Here is a 26,024-nt window from a genome sequence, read left to right as displayed (position 1 = left end):
TATGCTTTCAAAAACAGTTTCCACTAGCCACACGTGGCTATTGAGTACAGATGGGCTGAAAGTATAAATTACATATGATATTTCAAAGACAATATAAAAAATGTGAAATGTGAAATACAAAAATAATTTTTATACTAGTTGCATTTTTAAACATTTTTGATATATTGAGTTAAATCAAATATATTATTTTTAAAGTTTATTTATTTTGAGAGAAAAAGAGAGGGCACAAATGGGGGAGGGACAGTGAGAGAAAGAAAGAGACAGAATCCCAAGCAGGCTCTGGCACTGTCAGTGTAGAGCCTGATATGGGGCTCGAACTCACTACCTATGAAATCATGACGTGAGCCAAAATCAGACAACCAACTGAGCCACCCAGGTGCCCCAAATCAAATATATTATTAAAATAAGTTTCACCTTTTTAAAAATTATACTTTTTTACTATTGCTTTGGAAAATTTTAAATGATGTGAGTGCATTAGATTATTTTTCCATCAGAGGATTCACTATTTGTTTGAATNCACACATCTTGCCATCTTTCTATGATAGTATTTAACTCATTTATTTACTTCATTGAAGATTTATGATATTGTTTTGAAAAGTGCAAACCATTATGGAAATATAAAATATCTTTATAGTCATTATTGTTCTTAAAAAAGAAAATAGCTGGCTATTGAATTTTCTTTTCCACACTCAGCAAACACTTACTGAGCTCAGGCTGCTTACTTCTTTTGGACAACTCACATAAGCTTAGTTCAATTAAATGCCTCTGTTTCCTCATCCACAACCAGAGATCTCTGAAAGGGAAGGGCTATTCGCAGCACCCATGGGGTACAGGACTGCCAGAACAATGAATAATGTGGCCCCATTGTTGCTGACAGATGGGAATCATTCACTTCTTAGTGTATGTTTTTTGAAATGCTTTTGAGTTCACGCCCCCATTGCGGCTGTTGCCATGGTCATGTGCTTTACGATGTTAGCCCCTTGTCCCTTTCTCTGCCTTCCCAGGAAAGAAAGAACATGGCTGCAAATTTCACAATTGTAAAAATATTTCACTAGTCAGTGCCTTTGCAATCCCTTCCTGTATTTCCTGCTAAATGTGGGTAATTCATATATTCAGATAATAGAAGCACAATCTGATTCCACTTCATTAGAAAGTGCCCTAAGAAAGCCTTACGCATCGGATGCTGGATGCTAAAGTCCTCCGTTGTTCTCCCTTGTTCTGCCTATTATAAGTTTTAAGGTCTTGCTTTTGGCATGGAAGCTCTTTTGCTTTTTTTTTTTTTTCTTTTGGTTAGTGGCAAAAGCCAAAATGTCTCCTTGTGATGTCAGTTCATGCCTGGTAGAAGAAAAGATGAATATTTTGGAGAATTTTTTCTTTCTTTCTTTCTTTCTTTCTTTCTTTTTTTTTTTTTTTTTGCCATTTCAACCTCATCTTTGTTAGTGCATCTGCACTCCACCTGACCTTTCTTGGTTCTGTTTTTAATTCTCCTCATATACCAGCTTTTAGTGGAGACTGTGTGCTTTAAGTAACGAAGGTCAAATTTCTGAGCCCTTGTATGCTCACCCAATGATTTCTAGCCCTCTTTAATCCTTCCCTACACCAACTGCTGCAGTAATGAGGGGCAAGGGGTGGCTGAGGATTGAGGTCATGAGCTTTCAGTTTGTAGTTATATATTTCTCTGTGCTTACGTAGAGCAGCTCCTCTTAGTTTCCTAGAGGTGGGTAAAAAAAGAAAGGAGAAAAGGAAAGAAGTCCCCGAATCCCATTACGATGTGTTGATATTGTTTGTGTGGGTCCTTTTCTGCTGCATTGTGCATCCTTGTTAGTGAAGGGGAAGAGAAGCTCTTGTAAGTCATACAAAGGAATGGGTCCCGTCCGAGTATCCCTGAGGAGTGGTGCCACTTGGCCATCCAGAAGAATCTGTGGTCTCTTGCCCAAAAGGGTCGAAGCACAGGGGTTTCCTACAGACAAGAAGAGTCACTGAACCTCCTGTTTTCCTTAAAGGCATTGTTTTCTGTCGCCTCTCGGGATGTTCATGTCATTAAAACACCCTACCTTTAAATCTGTGCAAATATAGGTGGAGACAGAATTCTTGGGGCACCTGAGTGGCTCAGTTGTTGAAGCATTTGACTCATGATTTCAGCTCAGGTCATGGTCTCTGATTTGGGGGGTGGGAGCCCTGCTCCTATCAGGCTCTGAGCTGATAGCAGGGACTCTGCTTGGGATTCTCTTTCTCCTTCTCTCTGCCCCTTCCCTGCTCATGCACTCTCTCTCAAAAATAAACTTAAAAAATCCTTTTTTAAAATTTTAATGTTTATTTTTGAGAGAAACAGAGTGTCGGCAGAGGTGGGGCAGAGAGAGAGAGGAAGATAGAATCTGAAGCAGGCTCTAGGCTCTGAGCTGTCAGCACAGAGCCTGATGGGGTGCTCAAACTCATGGCCGAGATCATGACCTGAGCTGAAGTCTGAGCCAAAGTGGGGAGCTTAACTGACTGAGCCAGCCACGTGCCCCTTAAAAAAATCTTTAAAAAAGAAAAAAGACAGGGGCATCTGGGTGGCTCCATCAGTTAAGTGTCCCACTTTGGCTCTGGTCATGATCTCATGGTTCGTGAATCGGAGCATCACGTCAGGCTTTGTGCTGACAGCTCTGAGCCTAGAGCCTGCTTTGGATTCTGTGTCTCCTTCTCTCTCTGTCCCTCCCCTGCTCACACTCTGTCTGTCTGTCTCTCAAAAATAAATAAACATTAAAAAAGGATTCCAATGATATCGAATTACCAATCCAGGACTCATTAGACATATTTGCAATTATTCTACAGCTATTATTGTAAAATAGGACAGATTTAAAATATAAGCACGTAAGAGTCAGTTCTAAAACTCTTAGTGGAAACTAGATGCTGAATTACAGACTATATAAAGCTGCTATTATAGTTTTACACTATAACACTGAAGACTGCTGTTTTTGATGAAGTGCCATGAAGGGAGTTTTCACATTATTCAAAAGATACTATAATAAACATTTTCCCTCCTGGGGTAGACAAATGGGAGAAAGATATACAGGAAAAAAAACCCTCACTTGTTTGTTACTATGTTGTTTCTTCATTTACTTATTCATATGCATTCAACAAATATTTATTGAGCACCTACTCTATGCCGGGTACTCTATTAGACATTGGCGGTGTTCCGTCTACTGACAGCTACATATTGGTACACATTGTTGAATAATTATGCAAACAATCGAGGCACTCTTTTCATCTGGTTTATTATTAGGAGTTTCTTAATCTCTTCTTGCTATATGATAAGCATTCTACTTGGTCTCATGGGCACGTTTGTACCAGTCCCAAACTTTAAGGAGCTTACATTTGATTAGGAGTTTATGAGACAGATACATGGAGATACATAGTACAAAAGCACGTGTAGCAAATGCCATGAAGGCATAAGTAAGCTGTGATGGAGGTACAGTGATAGCAAAACTAACTTCTGGCAGGAAAGGTACCTTGCAGGATACCAGGGAAGATCACCAGAAGAGATGACATTTTAGATAGACCCTGAGGGATCCTAACAGGTGGAGAGTAGCAGAGAACAGCAAAGAGATTCCAGGATGAGAGACTATCAAAAAGACATCACCAAGTCTGAGCAGTACATACGGTATAGGAAACCAAGTAGCAAGACATAAATCTTGTCATAGATGACAAGCCTTGAATCCAAGACCCAAAGAGTTGGATTGGGCTTCCTAGGCACTATCAGAAATAATGTGATGAAATGGTGAGTCTGCTCTCTAAGAATTCTTAAATCTCACAAGCTCTGTAGAGCATGTAGTGCTTGAGATGTGGCAAAGAGAAAAGCTCAGAAAAGCTCGGAAAATACAATCCGAGGCTTTATACCTGCCTTGCTTTTCAGTTTACCCATCTTTTTCCTGTGTCAGGTCCTTTGCCATGCTATTATGATTCTGAATTTTATAAAACAGTGTTCAAATCCTGTTAAAGCATTTATGCTAATGAGCTAATGAGAGAATGAGGTTTCATCATTCTTTGAAAACTTTTCCCTAAAGCAAACACTTAGGCTTGCTTTGCGCCAAAGCCTGCATCATGGCATTACAGACAGGTAATCTTCAACCATGTTGGACATGACTCTGAAACTCATAGGATTCTATAGCGTGAGGACTAGAAGCACGTCAGCGTTCTCATTAGCGGGATTCTGTGAAGACACTAAGTGCCTCCTGCAGCTATATTATGAGAATAGAATTCCCTCAGGTTGCTGGCACTGACACGTAACAGGAGGAAATAAAAATAGTAAGGTAGAAGCAGAGAGCAGGTGTCAAAGACAGAAAACTTCTAGATTGCAAAATCCCACTCTGTTTTATAACTTTCTGAGAGAACCTCTTCCAGATCATGTTCTGAAGAGCTATCAGATGAAGATGTTTGGGAAGTTTCTGTGTGTGTGTGTGTGTGGGGGGTGTGAGGGAGTATTTAATAACACATTATGGCTTTAAATATTTAACATGGACATATATTAATTTCAAAAAGTTACACGTAATACATAAATACATTCTTATAAAAATTCATATCCGTGGTGTATTGAGGAACAAGTAGAGGTCCTCTTTTCTGTCCCAAGACTCTTTGCCTAACCCCTCATCTACTCTCCTCTGAGGTCACTGTTGCTATTGGTTTTTGGACTTCCAGATCTTTTCTATGTGTTTATGCACACAGGCACATGCACAGACACATGCACACACACATCTACAAACTGTTTTATCTCGTGCATTCGCGTAGTATATGTCATCCTACAGCTTGCTTTTTGAGAACATTCCATATAGTACATATGGATTTACTTTATTCTTTTTAATTGCTACATAGGACTACAGAATATGGATTACTATAGTTATTAACCATCCCTTTATTGATGAGCATTTAAGATGCTTTTGGTTTTTTTTCACCATTATCAATAATGCTGTAATAACCATCTTCCTAACTCTGTTTATGTGCATGTGTGAGAGTGTTTGCTCAAGATAGATACCTAAAGGTGAACTTACTGGGTCAAAGAGTACTCAGATTAAAAAAAGACAATATAGGATATTTCCAATGCATTTTGGCAAGATCTTAAAAAATCTTTATTCTTTGGCAAAGATCCGATTCCATTTGAAATCTTGAACTCAGGTGCCTATCAAAATCATCCCCAGAGTTCATGGTTTATTTCAGAAAATGCTCAAAATCCACTCTAGGAGCAAAATACTATTTGTGATGAGATATGCCAGTCACAGTTATTTAGATTTTTATGTTTGCCTGTGCTGTTCACTGAAGACGGCTTTACAAGGCATCATATACCTTTACCAGATAAAATCATCACCCACTTGATAAAGTAGAGTGTGGACTTCAAAGCAATATAAGAGTTAGGCAGACATTTGTCTTTGGTAATCTAGATTATTCTGAGCTCTAGTCAAGTGACAGGAAGCTTATTTGAATGTCCAATATTTGTTTCTCTCTGGCATAGTTGTCGACAACGGTATTTTCCATTTTCTCTCTCTCAAATGGTCCAAACACAGTGCATTAAAATAGGCATGCAAATATTAAGAAAATCAGATATTTACAAAGTCAATTTTTTAAATCCTCACAGAGTAAATTATTCCGAGTGCCCAGTGTGCCTTAAAGCATGAATTTCCATACAATAGGCCATAGGGTCTTTAAACAAGCTGCCTCTGGTGTTGGACGTTGGACGGAAGTAAGCCAAAAGTCCTGACTGAGTTTGGGGATTAACCTGATGGAAATACTCTCCAGAACCCAGCTTGAGTGGAATGCCTTCCCATTCTGTTGGTCAGTGGCCTTTATAACACGGACATGGGAGAGAGGGTCGGGTATCTGGGCCATGCAGGTGGAAACAATTAAGATTCAAAATGGATTTTGAAAACTGATTTGCTTTTTTCTTTATTCGCCACATAAAAAGTAGTTCTAGGATCCTAAAATCTCTCAACCACTCATTAAGTAAATGCATTTGTAGAACACTTGATATTTTATTGCTTACGATTTAAAGTCTACCTTCCATAACATATGGAATATGTGTGTGTATATATATATATATATACACATATATATATCTTATAAATACACATATATGGTCAAATCTGTGTTTCACATCAAATGTCTACTGTATGTTTCACTGGGGAGACAAGACCCATGTGTTTTGCAGAAGCTTTTAAAGCTGTTTCATTTATTTTATTAGCCTTTAATGAATGTAATTAGAACCCAAGTAATTAAATGCAATTGTGCTCAGTATGTTCCTGTTGTAAATTGCCCTAAACAATGTGCATCGTGTGAACAAATTTGTGGGATTAATCGAGGATAGATAATGTTTTTGGATAGTATTTCACACTAAACGGCCGCAGAGAGAAACAAAGAAGCTGGCGCAGTGTCATTAATCTTAGTCAACTGGCAGCTCTGGTGTAATTTGCATGACTTAGGCAGTGACACAGGATGAGGCTTGCTTAGGATGGGTGTTAGATCACCATGATACGTATGTATTTATTCCCCTTTAGTCTCCTGATTTATAAGCAGAAAGAAGTATGCATGTGGAAATGGATAAAAACAACAGTGTTAATGGAAGGAGTTGTAGATTACGCGAATTATTACTGGCAATATACATGTTCTTTTGTTTTCATATTGAGCATTTCTGTTTTATGGTTGTTAAAAAGACATCTGTGAATCCCTGTCAAGATGGAAAAAAATTGCAAATATATTGTGGCTGGGTTAGTTAGGTAGACGTTTGTCTTAGGATGATACCAGTGGAAGAAGTTTGGCTTCGTTTTTTTCCTTTCATGTCTAATATATATTGATTCATTGCTTTAGGAACCTATCCCTTTTGGGAGAGGCACTTTTGAATTGCATTACAGAAAACCTTCAAACCCCACTTATGAAAATATCATTTGGAAATAAGCACTTGGGAACATGGATACCAAATGGAAGTGCTTTCCTTTTTCATCCTAAGATGTAGACTGTGACTCTGAATTACAGAAACAATTAGATAAGACATTCAAAGAAAAGCACACAAATTGAGCTTCAAATGTCATAACAGATGACAAATAAAAGGTAAGTGAATTTAGGGAGTTTTGAACTGAAATGACCATGCCCCGGGGATGTAATAGACATGCTAATCTCAGCTTGTGCAAGTGTTTCAGACATTGATGAGCACTTGGCTTAGGCCCTGTGTTCTTTTTCTTCTGATCGAGGTGAAGTTGCTCTCAGTTACCTACAAGGTACCAAATAGTTCTGAGGGCAGGACGTAAAGCTATATTATCTTCATAATGTCGTGACTGCACACAAGCTATTTGTAAACATATTTGCAAGGAAGGACTAGGTACAAAGAGATATATGAACTCAAAAGTAAGAAGAGGATGTTCATTGACCAAAGAACTACATTTCACAATACATTTTTAGGGTTAACTTTGTGTTGTCTTTCCTTCTGCACACAACGGTTTTATTTTGATACCAATTCCTTCCAATTTTTCAAAAACTATATAGTGCATCCTTCTGAGTTCAGTGAAAAAAATACACCTTAGAGAGTTTTAACCTCAGCAAATAAAGATTTCTTTTGCCTTAGTAAATACATAGACTTGACTAAAACTTCCTGAAGCACAGAAACTTAGTCTCTCTCCTTCTCTCTCTTTCTCTTAAATCTATACAGTTACTGCGGTGTGTGTGTGTGTGTGTGTGTGTGTATGTGTAAATGTATCTCATTTTATGTTCGTATTTCAGAAACATTTAAAAAACAAAAATAATTAACAATTCATGAGCATATATGACTCCTATTAATATGCCATTGACCTGTACACCCCTGTTCAACATTTAAAGACCCTAGGACAGCAATATCTATTATGGGGTCAGGTCTATTGACATAGTATTAAAAGGAGTCATGTTTAATATAGTGCCCAGAAATGGTTGTGATAATGCAAAAAATAGCATGGCAGCATTGCTATAGTTAAAACGATTCAGGACATTGTAAAGTTTTAATATTACACAAATCACTTGGAATGAGAAGAAACACAAAAACAGTTTAATGTTGTGTGTACTATTCTCGACTGGTTGGACATTGGATGAAGGGGAGCAAAATGTTTTCTATGTAGTTAACTCTTCTTTTACACCCATGTTAGAGTCACCTGAGGACCAATTTGATTTAATAGATCAAAAGGTGGTCTTTCAGACCCAGGCAGAAATATTTTTTCTAAAAAGGATGTAAACTGGTAGCTCCTAAGCTGGGCGTCATCATTATATGATTCAGTCAATGTGTTGGCTGAGTGATCACCACTATTTCTACATTCTCTCTTGTCCAAGTCAAAAATACACATGTGGCAGAAGTAATTTGTCCAGAGTACTCAGAGAGAAGAATTTCTATTCAGTTGTGCAGAGTAAATGAAAGTAATTTACTGAAGTCTTTGCCTGGTATTATTTTGATATGCGGTCCAAGACAGGATTAGAGGCACCTATACTTGCCAAATATACCATTAATTGCTATGTCAAGCCTTCAGTGAAATCATGATTGATGCTATAAGTTTGCAGAATCTGACTTCCCTTAGAGCTTTCAGTATCTTTTTGTACATATTACAACTTTTAACTTTACAATTTGTACAGCATTATATCTATTATTGACTTAAATATTATTCACAGATTGTTAGGTCTTTGCATCTATGAGATGCTTCTAAAATTAAACCCAAAGGCTTACACATAGAATATAGACAGAGGGAAAATGTTATTTTAAAAAATCTGAGTTGCATCTACATTAAGATTTGTTATAGAGAGAGAAATTTGACACAATTAAAGCTATTGAAGTATCTGTACTATAAAATTCTTGTTAAGATGTGAGAATAGGAGATAAGCTCATAAGGGTTCATGTATTGTAAAATATTTTTAAATGTTTATTTATCTTTGAAAGAGGGAGAGTTCGAGCAGGGGGAGAGGGAAACACAGAATCCAAAGCAGGCTCCAGGCTCTGAGCTGTCAGCACAGAGCCAGAAGCAGGGTTTGAACTCACGAACTGTGAGGTCATCACCTGAGCAGAGGTTATGACCTGAGCCAAAGTCTGATGCTTAACCCACTGAGCCACCTAGGTGCCCGAGGGTTCATGCATTATAAACACAAAGGTTTGGTTGAGAAGAGAGATCACATTTTTAGAAGAAATACCAAAATATAATTGTTCTGAAATATACTTAAAATTTTTTTTTGAAATCTACTTTTTATTACTGGTGTTCTCTATAACTCAAACTCTCTGTCCTGTAATTTCCTATCTACAAAATGGATAGAAAGTAACTTCAAAAGAATTTAGAAATGTGTTTATGAGAAAGGACATACATTTGTAGAGGCTAAGCTTCGATGGGAAAGTAGTATCCTTGAATGGAAATTCTTAAAGCACCCTGCTTGCTGAGTCTAGGACTGGGGTTCCAATGTTAGTTTTGCTGCATACAAGATGTGTGATCTTAGGCTATCTATCTGTATGTTCTTATCCTTCAGAAAGGAATGATATGATTGACTCTAAATCAGTTTTGTACAGAGCTTCTTATTTGGACTCAGGGCTTAAAACTTAGGTGCTGTAGGTATATTACTTCTCCCCCAACATACCGATTGCATTCAGAGCTTGAACTGGGCATCCTTTTAACAAGGGTAGACTATCTCTAGTGACAGGCAGAGATAAGCACGTAATAGTTAAATCTATGGAAGCCCATCAGCCTTGGGTAAATGTTCAGGGAAGCTCTTCTCCACACAGTGATTCAGGGACCCAGGTTCCTTTTACCTTGTGTCTCTCATCTTCAAGGTCCTTATTACCATCTGAAACTGACTGGCAGAAAGGGAAATAATGTGAAGGACCGTAATGCAGGGGAGTTGTTACAGGCCAAGCCTCAAAGTGACATACATCACTTCTGCTCTGATTCTACTGGTGAGAGCTTCATCATGGGACTGAACTCTAACTTCAAGGGAGTCTATGGAATGTTGTCTATGTGCTTGAAGAAAAATAAAATGGATTTGAATGGATAGCGGTGGTCTCTGCACCAAGCAATATCCTTTTTCCTGAATGTCTACATACCTGCATTTATAAATGTATGCAGAGATGGAACAGTCTTTTGAGAAAAAAAAAAAGGACCTTGGATCTTTTATTCTCATTCCCCACCTACACTTTACGATTATGAAGAACACATTTAATGAACTGTGGAGGCTCAGGTCAAGATGGTATTTCAGGAAGAGAAATGCACTCTCTTACAGAAAACCTTTGTGAGGAGTTCAGATGCAGAAGTCAAAAGCTCTTGTGGTGGTCTCCATATTAGAGATCTTAACTGGTCTTAACTCTTTCCATTTTTACCTACACGGCTACAGTCATGGCAAGGCCATGGCACCAGTTGGCTGGGCGTGGGTAAGTTTTGGTATCAGGCATACACTTTCTAGATTTAGTTATCCTGTGGGCCTTTTGGTGTAGAGTGTGTGTGGGAAATGGGCTCAGGGGTCTTATAATTAGGAGTGTTAATGTACATCAGCATCATTTGAAACCACACACCGGTAAGTGTTGGGCACACATGTTAACCTCATTAATCGTTTAGTGACTGCAAAGGATATAAACTTTTAACAGATTATTTGCAATACTGGTCTTTTAGAAACCTAAGATTTCTAAAATGTGATTAAGCACTATGCTCTGGACAATAATGTCTAGTGGTCTTTAAATAGTCTTTAAGCACCTTTCAAGTTCTGGAATTTTTTGGTGTAAGACCCTTAAAGAATTTACGGTAAGATTTGAGAGTTTGGAGGGGGTACTAGCAGGAACATCATCAAAGTTGCATCTAAGGACAGTCCCACATGTGGCAAAGTGAAGAAAAATTGGGGGGAGATGGGGGTGGTGGTGGACGGGGGGTAGCCCAGTGGTGCTGGCCAGAGGCAGAAACAACAAATCAGAGTCCCTTCAGGTGGAATACTGGCAGGAGCTTTGCACAGAGAAGTGAGAGCAAATACAGGATCAGGCAAACAAGGCAGAGGCATGGTGTTAGTAGCACCAGGGAGAGCTCCCGTGGTCTTCCTAATCCTTGGAAGGCAGGAAGCAAGCACTTTCCATTTATCCCTGGTCTTCTTCTGTTAGGTCCACTCTCACACAAATCATTTAGGGGTGTAAGTGTCCAGGTCAGTGAAGGCAGTTCCTGATTGAAGAGAAAGAAGCCTGCATTTTTGTGGAATAAGGGATGCTGTCTGAAGTCAAGGCCATATCATCTCCATGGACTGACGCTTAGATGGCATTTGGACTCCCTATGAGCTCTGTGAGAACTATGGCTGTGTTTTCCTTGCCCCAGTATCTTCCTGGATCGTGAACACCCAGCAACATAAACGTTGGCAAACATCACCTTCTCTTTGTGCCCTCTAGAACAAGTGGGCTGCCACGGGCCCGAAGACGCTAACTGGAGACAGGATCAGAGCCTTATAGGAGAATTTGCCTTAAATGAAGGCAAATTTAGAACATTTTTTCCCAGGGAGAAAAGGATCGTCGTCTTATTTCAGTCCCAGCAGATGCAAGAAACCTTATTTGACCTATAGTTCCGTTTAATGATTCTGTCCTATCATGTTTCTGTGCGAAGTTCCTTGCCAACAATGTGGGGCAGCAGTGACAGAGGAACCCACTTCCCCTCCCACCAGCCTCTAGAAAATAAACAGTTCCTTTTATAGCTCTGGTTGTGGGTGGTGGGGCATTTGCCCCCACCTTGATTTTCCTAACATTAAGCGGGGGATTTCTCTCCCACTTCTGTTCATCTGTACGGGAGAGGCAGGATAATAGTCCCCAGTACTTGTGTAGAAGCCATTGCTTAGGAGGAGGGGATGATCTGAGTAAGGAGCTTCTATTTGCAGGGCTAACTAAACTTTTACAGAATGCAGGCCTGCTTTTAGTATCAGACTAGAGTACTACTGTTATTTTAATAAAATATTTTCATGGCTTGAAGACATAATTTTTGTTGGTTGGGTAGGGGAAGTGGCTCTTTTGAGTTGGTTCCTGCAAATCTGCAGAAGCCTATCAGTAATGGAAGGCTACTTCAAAGCCCCAGTTCTTTCTGGCAACTTTCTCTTTTCTTGGACTTCTATAACACACATTCCTGATTTTCCTATTACCGTGCATGACATTCTATGTTGGATTGTTTTTCAATATATGTCCTTTAATAATGGGCCATTAGATTTTGAAATTTCTCAAAATTGACTTGAATGTACTTATTTTTTTTATTCCTTTCTGATCTTGTTCTCTCCCCCTCACCCCCACATGGCACCAAGTGCTTTGTTATAATCAAATGTCTCCCATACTTTTGTCTCTAGCTCAGACTTCCTTTCTGGGCTCAATATCCATATATCAAACTGCCTACTCTACTTTCCTAAGGAGATGTATCAAAAGCACCTCAAAGTCAAAGCATTCAAGACAATTCAGAATCCAGCCCTCTTCCTGGGACCGTTTCTTCTCCTTCCTGTGTTTCTCATTTCAGTGAGCCTATAACCAGTGGGCATAAAAAATGGAGGTTGTCCTACATGCCTCAGTTTCTCTTGTTCTTCATATCCAATTCATCTATGAGTCCTGTCAATGACCTCTTAAATATTTCTCAGATCCCTCACTTCTTTCCCTCTCTGTTGTTAGGCCATCTACCCCCACAGCCCCACTCTGCCATAGTTCTGGCATGTACTCTGCCAGCCTGCACTCCTACCCCCAAGTCTTATATAATTATTTTCCCACTTATAGCCCGAGTGGATTTTTTGAACAACACATACTCTTGACTCTACTCTGCTCAAAGCCATTTGGTGGTTTTTCACCACTCTTGGGGCAAAGACCAACATCCCTAGCAGGGTTTATAAGGCTCTGTGTGACCTGGCAACACACCCTACATCTAGCCTACTCTTGCAGCTTGTGGTTCCTTTCTTGTTACACATGACATCTTTCTTATAGTTAAGAAACTGGGCACCTAGGTGGCTCAGTTGGTTAAGCCTCTGACTTTGGCTTAGGTCATGATCTCACGATTTGTAGGTTCAAGCCCTACGTGGGGTTCTGTGCTGACAGCACAGAGCATGCTTCAGATTCTCTTTCTCCCCCTCCCCACTCATCCTTTCTCTCTTAAAAATAAATAAATAAACATTTTTAAACAATCCTCCATTCTTCCATTTGCCTCAGGATGTTCTCAAACTTAGGATTCCCTTTGCCTCCAAACTTACTGTTTGCCTAAATATTTCCCTACTGACTCTTAACACCTCTGTGAAGATAACAGGGTGGATGTCTTTGTGATATCCTGGTTTCAGTACAGTCTCTTTACCTTGAAGTTTTCTGATGACATATGCCATATCTATTTGGCTTATGGATTGTGTGTCTAGGAAGGATGGGATAGGGTTAGTGGCATACAGTAATTGCTTAATGCTTGCATGGCTGAGAGAATGAGAGTTTTGCCAGGATGATCTTTGTCACTGTTATTTAAATCCTGTAGATCAAAAGAGTATTTTTTTCTCTTCCAAAGGTTTATATCTTTTACTTATTTTCTTCCCTGGAATCATCTTTATGATACTTTCTTTTCACTGCTTCTGTATCTTAAAGATTTTTTTTCCCTCTGATTGAGAAGTAAGGATTTCACAAAACCACACTGAGATACCACCTAACACTGGTCAGAGTGGCTAAAATTAACAACTCAGGAAACAACAGATGTTGGTGAGGATGTGAAGAAATGGAAACCCTCTTGCACTGTTGGTGGGAATGCAAACTGCTGCAGCCCTTCTGGAAAATAGTGTGGAGCTTCCTCAAAATATTAAAAAGAGAATCACCCTATGACCCAGCAGTAACACTGCTAGGAATTTATCCAAAGGACACAGGATTGCTGATTCATAGGGGAACATGCACCCCAATATTTATAGCAGCTCTTTCAACAATAGCCAAATCATGGAAAGAGCCCAAATATCCATCCACTGATGAATGGATAAAGAGGATGTGCTTTATATATACAATGGAATACTACTTAGCAATGAGAAGAAATGAAATCCTGCCATTTACAACAACATGGTTGGAACTGGAGGGTATTATGTTAAGTGAAATAGGCCAGTCAGAGAAAGACAGATATCATATGTTTTCACCCGCATGTGGAAATTGAGAAACTTAACAGAAGACCATGGGGGAAAGGAAGGAGAAAAAATAGTTACAGAGGAGGAGGAAGGCAAACCATAAAAGACTCTTAAATACAGAGAACATACTGAGGGTTGATAGAGTGGGGGCGGGGGAGAAGGGAAATGGGTGATGGGGATTGAGGGGGGCACTTGTTAGGATGAGCACTGGGTGTTGTATGCAAGCAATGAATCACGGGAATCTACCCTCAAAGCCAAGAGCACACTGTATACACTGTATGCTAGCTAACTTGACAATAAATTATATTAAAAAAAAAGAAGTAGGGATTTCAAAAGAAAATCTCAGGACTTTATTTTAGTTGGTGCATTGATGTGCATGTACCTTAATGTCTTCGTTCAGCATCTTCCCTTAAATTTCATTTATCTCACCAAGGTTTTCCCATCAGTTATTATTTCACAGTTGTTGGAAACATCTTCCAACAGAAGTTCTGTCTGAGTCAGTCTTCACAAGCCATGATCACACTCATCTTTCACCCAGGGCATACCTCCTAGATTCATTTAACTATGTCTAACACATTTACTCCTACAACAAGCTGTGTGGGATTATCAAAGATAGTCACTCAAGCAAGTAAATCTCCGACTAGTCATTTTGTGCCCAACACCTTGAGTAACTGGATGTTGCTTTTCTTGAAAGGCTGAAGGCATGTGGTGCTTGGTGACAGGATTTTCAGTTTTATATTAGACCATGCCAGGCGGCAGATGGCATGGGTCATCATAAAATTTATCTTTGATTCTGTTTCATTCTTTGCTAATATCACCATATTATTTGTGAAATGGCCCGCCATTATGCTCATTTTTTCTGTTTCCTTCTTTAAAACCCTGTAAAGCCCTGTTGATGCTGGTACAGAGCAATAATTCTTTCCTGCATTTTCATTGGTACAATCCCTACTCTGTCTTTTTTCTTCCCTGTCAAGGCCATGGAGAGCATATCTGCAAAGAAATCACCTTCTAATAGATAAATGTCTGTCTATTCATCCACCCACCCATCCATCCATCCATCCATCCATCTGTCATCTAGTATCTCATGTGCCTTCTTCCCTGACATTCATTTAGAACAACCCTATCCTCTGGTTTCTTACTTCATACAGGTTCTCTGGAACTGGCCTTGCACTCGGTTCTTAGAGTATGTTCATTTTGTAAAGGAATCAACATAATGGATTTCATACCCTTGACTACAGAGATCGGTTCAAGCAGGTTACGAGGCTCAATACAGCACAGTAATGTTCAGGTTCAGAATTTTTATATTTTAAAAACGATTGGGAAAAAAAAATGTGTGCATGTGTATACATGTGTGTGCTAAGAGGCTTGCTGAGAGGGGAGATGTGGGGCGTGGGAGCTACTGAAGCCATCTTAGCACCAAAACTGAAGAGCTGGATTGCCTGACGATGAAGCCGAAGCCGAAGGAAGCAGAACCAAATGATAGTATGAGTTTGAACCCTGATTTTAACATTTGAGGTCCTGGATCCAGCTGAACATGAGCCAGCTATACCCCTGGAACTCTCCATATATGTCTCTATTTTGGTCATTGGGTTAAGCCAGTTTGAGTTTTTTCCCCATTGCCACCAACAGTGTCCTGGCTAGTCTATTTCCTTTTCATCAAGCTAAAGTGGTTGCTACCCTGAAGATACCAAGAGGGAAAATACATTCTGGTGGTCAAGTTGGCCATAGGAGGTAGCAAGTTCCCTAGAAGAGTGTCTAGAGCCAGGCATTTGTTTGACAGTGATGCTGACCCCGGGACAGCAAGCATCAAATCAACTGCCATACAGGATGGCCCTTTTAAGCCCCATCAGTTCCTGAAATTCTATGATACCAAAGGCTGGGCCGTTACATTCTTCTATATTCAAGTGAAGTGTCTTGGTGACTGGCTTTCGAAGGTGATTATGGAGTAGAAACCTAAAGTTTTGGGTATCTAAAGTGTCCCTGGAGTTTTTGATTTATTTCCCCCACTGTTATTTCAATATATGATGTCCTTTTCTCTCACCGTACTTCCTCTTCTTTGCCCGGGCAGTCTGAGAGATGCTATCGTACTCTTGGGTTCTCTGAGAGGTTTGGGGTGGTGCCGCTGAATCCACGAACTGCCCCCAGGTTTTGTAGATCACTGCCCACACAGCCGCGCTTTCTTAAAAGCAGCTTTAGATCTTAAAAGGCTTACTATTACAGCACCTTCACTTACCATTCAAAAAACATCTTTTTGTTCAGAATTTTACAAGCCTTACAGCTCATTGAAGGGTGTTTTCATCTAAAGTTAAAAGTTAACATTTATAATCCCTTTGTGTAAAGATATCCACTATCAAAACTTGTTGCCCATTTTAATCCTACATTCTTTTCTTTAAGTATGAAAATGTTCGTATTTTACAGCATATGTTAATTTTTCCCTGCTTTTTCACACTTGACATTTTATTAAATATTTTCCCACCTCCCCACAAGCCTTTCAGAATTTGAATGACTGTACAGTCTCCCCCTTCTTGTGTGTTCCCCATGTGTTTGGCCATTAACCCATTGTTGTACCCTGTTAGCTCCCATCTAATTTTGCTTAAGAGGTAGTTGTCCACGTGAGGTTCACAATTACTGTTTTCACCTAATTAAATCTGCACTCCGAATTTTAGAAATGATGTGTACATTGTACAAGGATTGCTTTCCTAAGCATTCACTTGTTATTAATTTACGTGTTTGTAATTTTCGACTGCCTACTATGGGTATGGTATCATCTTCCTAGACATTTTTCACAGACCGAGAAAATTATGCTTTAGAACATTTGTTTAATGATAGCTAAATTTCACACTTGCAAAATTACAAAAAGCTGTGTAAAGATTCAAGGGTCTTTGAAGCCATCTTTGGTTCCACTTACTTGTCATTATTTAATCAGAAAAGAGCCTTATTGGGACACATATGGTGTAAATAGTTCAAAAGATATTTGGATGTTTTCGTGACAGAGGGTTTTCTTACACTTCAGCCCTTAGAATGTTGCATTTTCTTTTTCCACAGCTATGCATTTTTTTTGGAAGGTGACATGCCATTTTTTTAAAGCCAGAAATTAGCTCTATTTTCCCCCCTCTTTCCACAGGAAATTTTTCTTTTGTATGGAATTCTTCTGGTTTGCAGTACTGTGAGTGTTTGTAAAAGAAATATGCATGTTTTTAAAAGTTCCATCACACAAGAGAGAACTTGTTTCTTCTACTGATTTGAATGGAATTGAGCTTTAAAAGAACAGGTCTATACATACACAACTTAGAAATCTTAAAACACTGGATGAAAGGAAAAGTCCCAATTATCTCACCGAATGTTTGCTGAAGAGGTTCAACAGGGGACAGAAAGATAATGACCGAAAACATTTGAACTCCACTAAATACCTTTCGGGCTGTCCTGCATTTATTGAAGGTAAGTGAAACTTGGTTGATTTCATCTCATAGGGGGCTTTATTACCTCTTTACTTCTGAGTATAAATTATTCTGAATTTTAATTTCAGGTTTGGGGTTTGATACATTCTCAGACTAAAATCAACATTTTTTCCCTCTCTCCTAAAAAGTCTCTTTTGCATACCATTTGGAGACTCATGAATTACAGATGTAAAGCTGAAAACTACAAGGTGAGACAAACTCCTTGATACCACAGGAGACTTTCTGACTACTTTGAGATTTTGCTGTGAAGCACTTGCTTCTTTTTCATCTGGTATCGCTGGAACGAAAATGTACACGGAAACCCGGTTGCCCTGCCGCTGAATTAACATTGGTTCATAGATGGGGAAGAGATACTTTTTCACTCCCCTTCTTTTCCTTTCTTTTAAACTTCTCTTCCTGGATGTCCTATGGGCTACTTGAAATAGATCCATTTACAACCTTATGCGGGGCCTTTATAAAATGCTGTCCTTATACCCAACCTCACTTTTATTCTCAGTGGCTCTCACCTGGCCCCAATATGAAGATAATGAGATGTCCCTATATATTCATTTAGAAGCTGAGTTTTGCCCTTGATGTTACATTTTATATTGATTATCAATTAACTTTTAAGTTGCAGTTAAGCTTAAGTACTTTTTACACATAGGGAATACAGCACACACTGAATTTTTTTAAATAGAAGCTTCCCTGAGGGCGACATTTCTATTCAATTGCAGTATATCATATGAGCCTTTTATGGCGTCTTCAGTTTGTGGACAAGTATATTCAATATGATTTGTCCAACTTTATTTATTATGCCATAAAGTTTACTTTCAACATTTAAAATGCTCTTCTTGATATCTAAGTATTTAATGCTGGGTATCATGCTATCATTAAAGAATCAAAAGTTATGGAAAAGGAATTAGTTCTGGGTTCTGTGTTGACAGATGTGTACTTTCACCACTGTCTGGCTTTATGACTATGTTCAAATCAATTAATCACACTGTGTCTAATGTTATTTGAACATGAGGCACTGTTATTCTATCTTCATAGAGACCTCGAGCCTTTCCTTAGGATCATAACCACCTTTATAGATTCTCACTGATGGCTGCCCCAATTTTATGCCTACTGTACGTCTTCGAAGTTTTGGTTTATGCAGTAGTCTAAATTTTATGATCTGAAATTAGTGGCAACTCAACGTGGGACTATTTTTCCATCTGCTGACTGTGCCTCTTAACAGCGATGGAAATAATAACAATTAAATACCTAATTCTAAGTAACTTATCCAAGCCACGCTGCTATTAATTCAGGAAGCCAGGATTCAGATACCAACTGCCGGCCTCTGGACTTTGAGTTCTTTATCTACTGTCAATACCTACAAATGTATCAAGTATATCTACTCACTTATAACTTTTAATGTAGCTTTTACTTACTGCTTCCAAAAAGGAGTTGATGCAGCCCTCCATAAAACACCAATATGCAAGACAGTTACAAATCAGGGTAAAACAAGAGGTTTTACATAGAAAAATGGAGGGGAAATTATTATAATTAAAAACTAAACCTGCACTAAACTGATTACTGCAATATAATAGTAATTTAGGAGTGCTCTGTACAGACAAGGCAAAAAAGGAAAATGTGATGGGTTATATGGCTTTCATTTAAAACAAGAAAATATTTACACATTTCTCAGAAGGGGCAAACTTTGTTCTGATACTAAATTCTGACAATTTATAACATGAATCCTTTATTCTCTATTTATTCATTCAGCAACTATTTGTTGAATGCCTTTCATGGCTCCGTATTACGCCTGTCACTGGGGACTCAGTGGTGAGCAAAATAGTTTTCTGCCCTTATGGAGAGTACAGTCGTGGAGAAAACGGCCATGGGTCCTTACATTAGTTTGCAATTACAAAGCAGGATCATTGCCATGTGGAAAGAAGCACAGTTCTATAACAAAAGAATATGACCTAGACTTGGGGTTTAGGAGAGGTTTCCCTGAAGAAGTGATGTTAGAGCTGAAATCCCAAGGATAAGCAGAACCTATTCACATCCTTACTTTCAAGTTGCTGCCCACAGACCAGCAGCACCGGCACCAGCTGGGAGCTGCTTAGAGATGCAGAATCTCGCACTCCAACCTGGACCTACTTACTCAGAATCTGCTTCTGTTTTAACAAGATCCATTTGAACAAGATCCTTTGAGCAGTAAAGTTCGAGAGGCAATGATCTGGGGGAAGGGGTGAGAGGGGACAAAGGGAACAGCGTGTTCAAAGGCTCGGTGGTAGAACAGAGGGTTGAGGAATTACAGTACAGGCAATGTGGCTGCACTCTCGGTGGCAAAAGGGGAGGGGATTGGCATGAGGAGGTGGTGGAGATCTGCACACGCTGGGGCCACTCGAGCAGAATTTGTAGGCCAGAGAGGCCTGAGATCTTTGAAGATTTCTGAGCAGAGGAAGAAGACCATCAGATTTGCATTTGGAAAACATTACCCCACGGTATAGACCAGAGAGTATTTGGAGTGGAAGCAGAGGGCCGTGTAGGTGGCTGTTATGGTGGCTGGGTGAAAGATGATAGTGTGGAGATGGTGAGAAGTAGAGAGATTTGAGAGAGATGCAGTAAATTAAATTAACCAGCTTTGATAATCATTTTAACATGAGGGAGAAGGTGAGTCAAGGATTACTCCCAATTTTCAAACTTGTCCCTTCTGGATGCATAAAGATATTGAGATAAGGAATCTCTGAAAGACCACCAGTTGGGAGGGAAATAACCAGCTGGGTCTTAGGTATGTTGAATTTCTGGTGTCACTGAGGCACTGTGGCAATGGATATCAAAGATGTCATTAGAAAAGTGGGTTCTGACTGGTCTGGATTAGAGACATACATTGAAGAGTGAGACTGAGTAACATGCTGGATAATTAATTTAGGGAAGATGCAAACGCAAAAAAAGGTTTTCATTGTACTATCTCTTGTATTGAATTCCAATAACACTAGCTAATTTAATAAGAGCATTTTTATAGAGTGCCCAATTCATACAATCCAGTTCCACTCTTTTCTATTGTTTAAAGTAGATTCTGGAATAGAATTCAGGTAGTCTGAGAAATATGGATAGTCAATATATTTTTTTAGATGTTTTCAAATATTGATTGTCTTGACCATGCTTTGGCAGAAGTTAGATGGAACTCATTTAAAAATTGAATTCCATGTGCTGTAAGCATGAATTTTATATGTTGCCAATTACCTGGTCCATAATAGACTCACAATAATGTTTGAATTGCTGATTGTTGAAGTGAGAGCTGTATATTTTAGATATCTGACTCGCGGGAAATCTTATTTTCCTGACCACTCACTGTCTTGGGGCTAAAAGAAGAGGCAAATAAATAAGAAAGAACTATTGGCTGAGTTTGGGTCCTTGAAGTCCAGCTGTCTCTTCCTTGATCTGAAGTGCTTCTCAGACCCCACACTCTTTTCCACCTTCTCTGCCCATCTTCTGCCTATGTTCTATGTTCTTGACTATGTTTCCCACAGGTGAACCCTGTGGATTCACCTCAGCATCTGAAATATGCTTTCTCTTCATAATTAAAATAATATCTGATTTTTTTCTAGGGGAGTTAAAGCTCGGGTTCATCACTTATGAACATTGCCTGGGTCTTGATCAACTGGAACATTATCAACCAGGCCACTTTTCCCAGACTCTGTCTTAATGATTACTTTGCCACTTCTACCTTTGGGGGAATATCTATCGTAAATGATACTGTGATAGTCGGCACTATCCTTTAAACATTAGTTTAATGCCAGACTTTTAGTTAAATGCCCATCTCCTCCAGATAACCAGATTCATCCAGTCTGAAAATTTGATTTGACTGATATATAAACAAAAATATACTAAATAATGATTCCTAGAGCCATATATCGGTACATAGAACCATATTTAGGTACATAGAATAAAATGTGATTAGCACATACATTGTAGTTTAGTGTTTTTCATTTGTTGGCTTGATGCATGGTGTGGATTCCATGAAGAAGGATAATCTCAGGACAGAGGTTTAAGAAAAGAATAGGATCTTTTTCCACTTGTTGCACTGAAAAAAATTTATTATGGGAGAGTGGCTATATTTCGTCTCCAGTCCATCTTATTCTCAGTAATAGATAATAACGATTGTATTTATTAGTGCTTATGTGTAGCTCTAGCATAATCCCAAATTAATCTAGTATTTCGCTGTTAGAATCATCAGTATTGAAACAACCTCATTGTTTTCATTTGAAACTTCAGTTTTAACGTATATTTTTTGTAATTGCGACTTTTTTTGCATTCCTCAACTAACAAAATCTTAAATGAGGGATCATCGCCGTTTCTTGACAACCAAGAGGCGAAATGAGCATGCTTTCATATGCAAACAAACGTTAAACATAAACTGGGAAGGATTATTCAGTTTGTACAGCATATAATAGAAAATTGTGACCTTTCAGATAATCTCAAAATTCAGCTAAATGTCATCCTCATCCCCAAAAGAATGGGAATGGTCCTAAAAATTCTCCTGTTTGGTAAATACCCATGAGACATTTACTACTGATCTCACTCAGGGGTCGTTTTAATAGAGCCAACAAGTCAGTTTAGAGAAAACAAAGATCTCATTCAGTACAAGGTATTACAGTATCGAAAGTGTGTAATTACCTTCTGTAGGACGTTACGCATTATTTCTCTTACTGTTGGAAACATCTGAAATATAGGCTAATTTATCGCATCCTCAACTCTTGTCAGCTTTGTAAAATTCTGTTGTTTCGTTTTCTAGATAATTTTTCCTTGTGAAACTTTCTTTCTTTTGTCTCCTAATAAATATGCCCTTTCTAAATCCTTTTTCTTTGAAAATGGAAAGACTAAAAAGGACTACTTTTGTAATTAAAAGTCATTTAAAAATAACCTCAGAAGATTGTTTCTAGATATCAAAACATCTTTATGGTCCCATTTCTATGGCAAGAAAGACAAGCAACTGGGATCCTGTACATTCTACTGTAGTCTGCGTTAATTACCTTCTATTAAAAAATGACAAAGACCTTTTTAAAGGGAATCTGGCACTCTTTCCACAGAAATGATGGCAGACACCCTACTTTGCTGATTTCTTGACACTTCTAATTACCTGTATTCATTTGAAATCGTTTCCTTTGTAGAGAGTTATTGGCATGATTTTCTGAGAACAAGAGGAAAATGGAAAACATTTTAGCAAGTTAAGGAAAAAAAATCAACAGTATCATTGTTTGCCGCTTTTGTTGAAACTACCTACACGAGTCATTTGAGGGACATGAAGGTAAATGAAAGGTTATACTTTGCCCTGCACGTTGTTGCTGGTATTTGTAATGTCAATAACTGTAGAAGGTTGTCAGGAAACTGGAGAGATAAAGGTCAATAGCAATGACAAATATATCATTGTATGTGTTTGAATATGCAATATCAGCCTAATCTGCCAGTGGAGGCTTTCACACCCTGGAAATATCAATCAGGTGCTATATGAAACCCATCTATTGTTCTTTAGTCTCCTAGGCTGTAATGCGGAGATCCAAAGATTCAAAACCCATCAGAGATTTTTTTTTGGGGGGGGGGCATCATAGCCATTGCTGAATACACATATAAATGCTCATTATTTCTTTTAGAGTTGGGCTTTAAAAGTATATTCACAGTTACTGAGTTTCTCAGATTGTTACATTTGGGGAAATAAAACATTTTTCCTATCACCAGAATGGGAAGACTCAATTCAGTTTTGCAGATCATTGCAGTGAGGTAGATGTCAGAGATGTTCAGTGATATGAGCAAAATTAAATATTAATTTTTTGTACAGTCTTGACAAAAATTTAGTGGGGCTAATGGTGAACCTTTATGGCAAGTTCTGCCTCCTGTTGATTTTGACAGGTTAGAAAGTGTGGTCATTTGTACTCCATAATAAATTATTTACAAATGAAATGCACAATAGTTTACTTAAACTGTGTCTCCACCAAGAGCAGACTTGTTACAGTGTATTTTGTTGGAGCCAAACCAAAGTATTCAGATTTAGTAGACAAATGTATCTATCTTCTTTGTAGTGAATTGTGCTAACGAATTCACTTAAAACCTTGCGGGAAATGAAAAGTAAAAATAAAATAGCAAGAGATCTTTTAAATGAATGTGCTTCAACTTGGTCTTGAAGAACACCTGCAGGACATAATGGCAGTGTGTTTGAAACACAGAGGGATCATATTTTATGGATATTACCTTTTAATTTTGGCATCTGCTGNCTAATGTCCCCTTTTCCCAATGCTGGCCCAGTGCATTAGCCAGCCTTCCCAAATGTGCACACGGACCACATGGGAGGTGATGTGAAAAAGAGATTTGCTCCTGAACTGTGCACGGAGTGACAGGGAAAAAAAGAGTAGTACATTCAGCCGCACTCTGAGGTGACAGAGTAAGAGAAAAAGCTGGAGGGGACAGAGAGGGCCTGAAGGAGAAAAGACATAAGAAGAAAGATAGAAATGATTTAGTGATGGGAAAATAAGGAAGGGGCATCACGAAGGCAAAATATAAAAATAATTTATTATAATAAATATAATTTGTTACATAGAAGTGAGATTTACTGAACATGGAGAGAGAGAGGAGGAAAAAAAGGGAGAATTAGAATTTCAGAGAAAAATGAGATGATATTCAGGAAGCTCATCAGAAGGAAAAGTCCTAGACAGTGAAAGGGAAACAAAACTAGTCAAGTCCCTGTTTTTCAGTCAAGGTGTCTGTTCATTCAAGGGACAATGAATGAGAGCCTCCAACTCACCAGTCTTCGGCACACATCACATGGAAACAACCCTGTTAGGAAGCTGTGTGCCCTGACCATTGCAGTCAATCTCCAGTGTGCTTGTACATTTCTTTCCACTTTTAAATATTCCAGAAAGTTCATTAGGGAGATTTTACATAGAGTTTTATTTCTAATGCTCCAATTATTTCCAGAGAAATAATCGTTTTAAAAGTCCTCAAGCAAAAACCATAAATGGGTTAAGTAGGAGACGTTGAGATTGGATTATTTTATCTTTCACTGGTTTCCTTTTGTATTTCGTTAGTTTTTGATTACACTTCTGACCTCCAGATAAGACTCCTATGTAAGTAAACAGTCTGGCTAGATTCACCATGTGCCAAATGACAGCTATAGTACTGTCCCCAAGGTTTTATTTATTTGGCTTTTGATTTTTTGTAATTTGAAACGATATAAGCAGAAGTAGACCTTGACTTTTGTCCTCTTACTTGAAGGTAATATTTTCTTCGTGAAGTTAACTCAAAAGTTTAAGAAACAATAAAAGGGCTCATGTGCATTAGATAGACATTAAATAGAGTAAACTCTTCTTTGTAATTTCAGCAACTTGCATGAAGGTGCTGGAAATAATAGAGTCCTGGACTGTCTATGCTGAAATGTCTCCTAATGCCAGAGTGAGAATAAAATGTTGAGGGTTTGTATTTTTTCATTTATTTCTTGCCCTCCATCTTTTGCGGGGTAAAGGGTAGTTTGGAGATGAATGGATAATTTGGTATAAGTGGTTTCATATTTGTTGTGATCTCTTTTTTTTTTTTAGGTTTGTGATATAGCACAAAGAAATAATGATCATTTGGTGCACCATAGGGCTATTCTTTTATGTTGGATGCCTGCTATTGAAAATCGGCTGAGTAAATTGTAATTTTCCATTGAATCTACATAATTTTGCAATTGCTTTCTTCCCTTTCACAGTACAATATTTGGGCAATGATGGGATCACATAGTAATTTTTACTTTTCTCTCTCCTCTTTTCATTGTTATCACTGATCATTTTAGTCATCAATGGCCCACAATGGGACGCACTCAGAATTTGCAGAATTATTCCATAGCTTTTCTCTTTGGACGGAAAACTTAATATAATTTCTAAGTGTAATAACCTCCTCTACAAGGTGAACATGCTGAAGGATAACTGTAATTCACCAGTGTTAGGGATGGGGGAGATTAGATATGATTTTATTCATATCTATCTTCTCTATCTCTCTATGTAGACAGATAAAGTATTAGACATGACAGAGTGTGCAGTTGTGAGGAAAATCACAGTCTCAGGTCTTTTCTGAGGTAAGAATAGGGTGAAGGCCAAATGCTCCAGTATTGTACAAGTTAACTTATGCTTACTTACACACTTACACACAAACACCCGCTCAACTCTCCCTCTTTCTTTCACACATGCCACATGAACCAAGTTTTCCTGTCTGAAAGGAAAAATTGTCTAGCTTTTAATGCAATGTTAATCTTTTCCAGATATAGTTCCTTCTTCAAAACTCACTAATCTTATTTATTAAGAGTGTGCTTAAGGAAGCCAAATAGACACAGAATTATTGTTGGGATTTCGATACCTCTCCAAGATACTGTGATCTGAATTTAAGCAACAGAGAACAACCGAAGGAAGAAAGAATAGTCAGATAAGCAAGTAGAAAAAATAGAGCCAGTGTTCTTGGTAAAAGAACTGATGATGATGAACTGGGGGA

General features: G+C 38.5%; 1 long non-coding RNA gene across 2 annotated transcripts in view; it reads left to right on the top strand.

Moving 5' to 3' along the window:
* LOC144228148 (uncharacterized) overlaps window positions 1–24,967 on the top strand; it is a 63,654-nt gene extending 38,687 nt beyond the window's left edge. Inside the window, exons 2-5 of one of the 2 annotated variants that reach the window (XR_013334135.1) lie at window positions 17,210–17,523; window positions 17,612–17,731; window positions 22,682–22,818; window positions 24,883–24,967. This is a non-coding gene — a long non-coding RNA (uncharacterized LOC144228148). The remainder of the gene's footprint in view (window positions 1–17,209; window positions 17,524–17,611; window positions 17,732–22,681; window positions 22,819–24,882) is intronic. The other variant, XR_013334136.1, reaches the window with a different exon arrangement.
* Window positions 24,968–26,024: the final 1,057 nt, after the last annotated feature.

Source organism: Crocuta crocuta, unplaced genomic scaffold (genome assembly GCF_008692635.1).
Source record: "Crocuta crocuta isolate KB4526 unplaced genomic scaffold, BGI_CrCroc_1.0 scaffold293, whole genome shotgun sequence".
In the NCBI taxonomy this organism is placed as follows: Eukaryota; Metazoa; Chordata; class Mammalia; order Carnivora; family Hyaenidae; genus Crocuta; species Crocuta crocuta.
Note: the sequence above shows the minus strand (reverse complement) of the source record. Positions and strands in the feature narration are given on the sequence as shown.